This window comes from Zalophus californianus, chromosome 2 (assembly GCF_009762305.2).
Source record: "Zalophus californianus isolate mZalCal1 chromosome 2, mZalCal1.pri.v2, whole genome shotgun sequence".
In the NCBI taxonomy this organism is placed as follows: Eukaryota; Metazoa; Chordata; class Mammalia; order Carnivora; family Otariidae; genus Zalophus; species Zalophus californianus.
The window spans coordinates 64086543-64093846 of NC_045596.1; positions in this window are offsets into that span (position 1 = coordinate 64086543).

Here is a 7304-nt window from a genome sequence, read left to right on the forward strand (position 1 = left end):
TCTCCACAGTTTATTTGTACTAGATTTGGACTGCAATCTACCCAAATCTCTTGCCATAGCATGGAATGGAGCTTTACTGAATCTCCTGGAAAAGAAAGCAAGCTGCAGACTGGAGTGCATGCCCCTCAGAAATCATACAATTATACGCAGAGGTCCGGAACAGGATCTAAGAAATAATCACGGTGTTTAAGTTTCAAGTTTTTAAGACAAGCTTCCAGGTCAATTTTGAATATTTTACAGTAAGAAAAAATGTTAGAAGTAAATACAAGTTAGTAGGCAATATAAAAATCATGGCTGAATGAAAACTTAATTAAACGATAGCCTTCTCTGGTTGCTATAACTTTATGTTTAGTTTTCTAGAGTATTTTAAATATTTTTATGTTCTTTGTATATAGTTGAAAAGTGAATGAAAAAGATTCACAGAAAAAGAGAAATCAAGATCATTTTGAAAGGGGATAATCAAAATGAAACAAATTAGTATTATTGTTAGCATAATTTAATACTAATTATATGATACACATATAATAATTTAATACATTTGTTATTTAAGATAAAGCCAATGCAACAACAAAAAATAAAAGACTGTATTAAAAACATACTTAAGGCCAGAAATCCTGGCAGCTATAAATGCTTAAAGAAACAATTTTATGGAGACTGACAGATCTATAGGAGTAGACCCAAGAATCCTTAATAGAGGTGATCATTCACTCAAAAAACATTAATTGAGTAAGCCAGACAGTAGATGAAAACCTAGTATCTGTACAGTCCTGTACATAACACATCTACATATATCATTTCATTTGATACTTGTTACAATCCTGTGAAGTGTATACAGAAATTCAAAGGGGTTAATGTCCATGACACTAATGACCATACTGTTAGTGGGTCGAAATGCTGGGCTGGACTCGCAAGATTTTTAGCAACGTATTTCCTACTCTTTCCAGTATACCATGCTAACCTTCCTATTCATCTGTACAAGGTTGATGCTAGGGCATTCTTCTTCCTCTGACTTAATTTTCTTCAATTAAGAGTCATCTTTACCACAAAGAAAATGAAAAGGCTGAGAATCTCTTAAAATACTGTTAGAACCAAGTACATGTGGAAGACAGACAGAATGAAAGAGACGGGTGGGAACAAGGCAGCAAAGAGAGGGCACACGCTCCAGGGAAATTTCCCTTGTTGTCTGTATTTTTTAAGTAGTTTTGGTGCTTATTATATTAGCTTCTAAAGATATTACTTAGGGAAAAAAGCATGTTAATCACCAATATTTCTTAATGTATACCCAACATCCATTTCCCCCAAATTCTGTAACATCGTTAATCCATTCTCATAGCATAGCTTCAATTAACACATCTAGTTGTTAACTTCCTAATTTTTATTTCAACCCAACTGCTGTGAGGAAACCTGTCTATTTCCAGATGCCTACTGAAAAAAATCAACTTAGAGGCTGCCACAAGTATCCTAAGTTCAATTTGTCCAAAAACCTAATTTATAATCTGTGGGAAAACATCTTATTCCTCTTCCAGCCCCCTCCTATGTCTTTTGTCTCTCTAAACTAAGAGAGCTATCTTTGCATCCAAGATGAGCAAGCCCAGCCACCATACAGCTCATCGCCTTCCTCCTTCTTTAGAGCCAGTCACTAATACTGGGCCGTAGATTTCACTAACAGTTTGCAGTCTGTCCTCATGAGTTTGGTAATGTCATCACCATTTCCTGAACTACCAGAATTCTTCCTCCTGTCTTCTGTGTCTTTCCTTTCCATTCCAGTCTCTACACCAGCCGGGGCAGAAACTGTCTAGAACACAAATTTTGTCATGTGATTTTTCTAGAAAAAAAAATTCATATTGGATCCACCACCGCCTGCAAGGTCAAGCCCAAATTCATTACCATGGCTTTCAGTGCTCTCAACAAACTATATTCAACCTTTCCGCCCATCCTCAGCCCCTTCCACTCTTACCCAAACCAAATTTAGGGGGTTTTTGTTGTCGTTGCTGCTGTTTTGCGTGAAGGTTTTTTTCTTTTTTTTTTTATTTTCAAAGCACTTATCAAGGCTTGGAATTTTATTTATGCGTATTGTTGGTCTTCTCTTCCACTAGAAGGCAAGTTTTCTAAGGGCAAGCACTCTATCTGCTTTGTTTACTGCAGAATCTACAGTGTCCAGTAGAGTATCTGACACATAATAGGTGCCCAATAGATATTTGTTGGTTGACTCACCCAGAAATATCGAGACAATTGCCTTTGAAGCCCAAGCCCATATTATCTATTATATATTATTATATATGATAGACAGTCACTTTCTCACTTTTCACCTCACCTTGCATTCTAAGTAGTAAAATTTAAAAATTGATAAATTAGGGAAGTAACTGTCAGGGTATCAAGGACACTACACTCAGGTTTGGATTCCAGCTCCGCATTAACTCAGTTACCTCACTTAGAAAATGAGGAAATACTTTCTTCTTTACATAGTTATTTTAAATCGTGTGTAATACATGATTTATACCACAAATATTTCCTCCTTCTCTTTCTTCCTTCTACCTCCTCTTTCTCTCTCTGGTACAGAATGTGTTTTTGTAGGATAAAACCTCTGGTATGAAGGAAAAGGAGAAAGGGGGATTTTCCACATATTATTTTTAAATTATGCCCCTTACAGATTAAAAATTACAGTGTCAGGTTTGGAACAGGATTTTAAGGTTCATCTGGTCTCCTCTAAGATGTGTTGATTTCCTCTATAATTTCCCAACTACGTGATTGTCCAGCCTATGCTGAAACAGCTCTAGCAAGGAAAAAATCCACCTCCTATTACTGCCTAGCCATCAAAAACAAAACAAAACAAAACAAAAACCATTGTAAACCACATATCATGACCATGTAAAATTGTAGCATCAGCTAATATTAAAGATACTTTGCATAGTACAATAAATTAATTAAATTATCTTTAGTGAGTCTATTTGAATGGAAACTTCAACATCAAGTTTCCTGCAATTTCTTTATCAGGACCTCTAAAGTTGTATTTTTATTGATATTTTTAAAATAAATTCCTGTAACATCAAACCTATAAAGGGTTCATCACAGACCAAATACATCTCTAACCTTTTAAGCTTTCACAGTAAAAACTGTCTTCTTTATTTATATAAGTTTGGGAAAGATACAAATGTAATCATAACCCCCAAGGCAAAATTTTATGGCAGTTTTCAGAACTCCTCACTATAAAAACTACTCAAACCTGCAAACATAAAAGTTTCCAATAAAATTTGTTTTAGATACTGGCAATAAAACATTCTTTGCTTGCCTTTTAACTCCAAATTTTGGAGCCACAGCTGTCCAAATGCCAAAGATATATTTCACATTCCCCAGCCACACATTCTCCAAACTTTTAATCTCCAATTGAAAAACACTATTATTATTTATTAAATATCACAAATATTTCATATTTAAGGAATGTGTGTTAATGAACACAAAAGAAAAAAATAGGTCATAGTAAAAAAAATCACAAAGGAAGTATCACATAAATCTTTAAGTAAGTAACTATATTTTAAAATAACATCCTCATGTTTTCACCTAAAAATGTTTGTGTTTTTTAACCCGGAATATGTTTCCTAATGAAAGTTTAAGTAATAAGGGAGAAAGGTGTGCCTATAAGCATATATGTGATTCATACTGGAAACTTCTCTGAGAGCTTGTGTATGTTCTGCCATTAAGGGCATTTGGAAAGCTGATTTCTCTTCCAGCTCCTAGGGTATGAGGGAGAGGCTGCCAGAGGCTTCCACCCTCAGGAAGCACCCGGAAGCATCCTAGCTCTGGGTCCTAACAGTTTTACCAAATTCTTTCAGGCCTTGGACCCTGAAGTCAGTCCATTCCATTCATCGCTCTGATCTCTGTTTCTCAGAGGCACCACGTAAAATATAAACCGGGCTCATTGCTTTAACATGTGTGTATTGTTCACAGTGCAGATGGCACCTGGTGGTACGTTGTCAAGGCACTTACCCTGTTCCTCTGCCTTAAGGAGTATTGTGTGCAGACATGGGCAAAGGCTTTGGCATCAGATTGTTTATATTTGATCCTCAGCAAGGCCACTTTCTAACTATACTAGCCTGGCAAGTTAAGGAACTTTTCCAAGTGACATTTCCTCATCTATAAAACTAGAGGTGGGGGGGGCGTGGGGGGGGGGGTTCCTTCCTTTTGCTTTCTTCCTGACTCATGATCCCATTGCTGACCTCCTTACAAACTCTTTCACTCTTATACTCAGTCTCTCTTTAAATAAAGTCCTCGTCATAATTTGTATGCCACGGAAGCAAACCCTAAGACAAGGAATCATGTGTAAGTGACTCACCATGGTACCAGGAGAGACCTGGAAGGGAGTGAGGGGAGGAGGGCAGGGAGAGGGAAGAAGTCAAGCAGGGCTCCACCTTCAGGCAAAGATTTAGCCTCACTTGATCCCACACAGGAGCTCTGGAGCCTAAATTATACCTACAAGTCTGTTCCCCTTAAAAGGTTGCCTGATAAAATACAAGACATCCTATTAAATTTGAATTTCAGATAAACAACAAATTCTCTTTAGTATAAGTATGTCTCAAACACTGCATGGAACAAACTCATACTAAAATATATATATATATATATATATATATATATATATATATATATATATATATACTTGTTGTCTACCTGAAATTCCAACTTAATTGGAATTCTACATTTTATTCTATATTTTTATTTGTAAATCCAGAAACCCTACAAAGGCCAGGCTACTGAACTACGGGTGGTGACGGTACGGGGATGGGGACGTGGATGGGGTGCGGGGAGCTCACAAAACCAGTAAAAAGGATTAGATGGAATCCGAGTGGAACACCATCAGTGTCTGCTATCTTGTGTTCTCTCATTTTCTTCACACAGTGTTCCTTCCACTTTCTTTCCATTATGGAAATTTGGCTCATCCCTAAAGAACCCTCACTTCTTTGCAGTTTTCACAATGGAGCCTGCTTTTTCTCTGTGAAAACAACAACAACAAAACTGGCTTTCTACAATTCTTCACTGTGGCTTTTAGATCACAGATTCATTGTTCTGACTCCCCGGAGCTAGTCTCTCCTCTCTGAGCTCTGGCTCTCTGTCTATTGCCTTCTACCCTGCTGAAGTTTTGCCTACATTCAAGTGCCTTTTGACCAATTCACTGATAACTGTGGCATCTAGATCATAGGTACCCTCAGACCCCAAATGTTCCCCCCAATTTGGTCACTACTTTGTCAATTAAGTAGTCTCAAAGTTTTGGTATCTCTTCTCCATTTCCACAGCACATTCTCTTGATTTTTACCTTACCTAACCATCCTGGGAGCTGCCCCACCCTTGAAAATTTAATTTAATTGGCCCACTTTGACAATACTCTTACTCATTCAGTTTTCACTCTATTATTCTATTACATTAGGCCTTGAACTTAATGGAGACACTTACCTAATCCATCAAGTCTTCCTGAATTTGCTTCCTTCTCTCTTCAGCAACACATTTCACCCTTTTATCAATATTTCTAAACATTTGAATGGCTTCCTCCCTTTTTCATTCTGGTATATCCATTCTAAAACCCTTCAACCCATAGCTATGCAAACACTTCCTTCCTCCATCCTTCCTGAATTTGATTAAAAGATTATCATGATATAATGTATATTGGGATACCAAAACTTTCATTAGTAATAAGAGAAACAAGTTTAAATCATACTGAAGTTAACTACATTGTATTGCTATAACATATTCCCAGTAGATAGTGTTTTAAGTGCAAAGATGCTGTGATATATTGCAATTTTTCTCTAGAAGTCATTAGGCATTTAATATGAAGAATGTTAGCTTGAGTAGAATAGAAGCTTGGGTCTATATACTTAGCAATTTCTCATGCTACAGTATAAATTGGAAGCGCTATTTTTTTAAAAATGCTGGATCCATGTTAATATTATATATTGAAAATAGACACAAGGAAAAGATGTAATTATTTTCCTTGAAAAGTAGTCTTAAATTTAACTCTTATTTCCAATATCTTTGGTTACATTTACCTACTTTGAAATCTAAACTAAGAAAACAGTCAGAAATATGGATGAAACAAAATAAGAATTATCATTTGTACAAATATACATAAAAAATGAAGATGAAACAAAGGGCACTTGTCACACACACATATTCATGAAAACAAAAATGAAGTATTTATGAAGTTTAGGGTTTTATTTTTCTTGAAATTAAATAAAAATAACCTGAGGAGCAATTTAAAAACCCCAAAACATTTTCAAGTTCAACATTGTACAATTAAGTATAAAGGCATACTTATTTCAAAACAAGGCTAATAAGATATTTTCCAGCAGGTTCATAATTCACTAGACTATCACTGTTCAAAACCAAAACAGCTAAAAGCTTGAAATGATGTCAAGAGACCCCTCTACTCCAAATGGTGAAATTGAAGTAAAGATTAATGATATTTTAAGCCTATTTTTTCCTTCTTTGTTTTATTTTACTGTCTAAGCCATTTAGCATTTAGTATTCATGAAGGTGTGTGAACATTCATTTTGGTTTTTATATACTTGTTTCAGACATACTTAAACTGAAATATTTTGATTACTACACAAAGTGTAAGGTACTAAATCATAATGCTTCTCCATTTAGTAAATTTGGATTTTACTAATCTTTTGCTTTAAGTTTCATTTGTTGGGCTATAATATCCTCAAATATTTCCATATATTGTTAGACTCCTTCAGCATAAGTCCCGAGTCCCAGTGTAAGTTGTTGTGTGGGGGGAGATAGTCTAATATGATTAGGAAAATGATTACTTCAAGCTGCTAGAATAAGAAGAACCAAAGAATGAGTTCCTGATGAATAATAACTAGTTAGATTCTCTTCTGGTTTAAAACTGAATCTAAATTTTCAGGAGACCCAAGTAGTTTCTTAGAACTGGAGCTTACAGTGACTCAGGTAATAATACCTTCTACAAATGTGCCTCTGGGAATTTAAGCATGCTAATGCAAGAAGTTGTAAGGGCATCTAACCGCCCTCTTCACCTGCAAGGGGTACACACACACACACACACATTAAATAAGTTGGGTGCTACTTAGATAGACATGGGTTTGAGACCCATTACCTAATATAGGATATGTATTCTAGACCTAAAAGTATAAAGTTCTCCTGATTAAAAAGTTTCCTAAGTGTATCCTTCCAGGTGATACCTCTAAAATGTTATCTAAAAATCTCTACTTAGGGCGCCTGGGTGGCTCAGATGGTTAAGCGTCTGCCTTCGGCTCAGGTCATGATCCCAGGGTCCTGGGATCGAGTCCCGC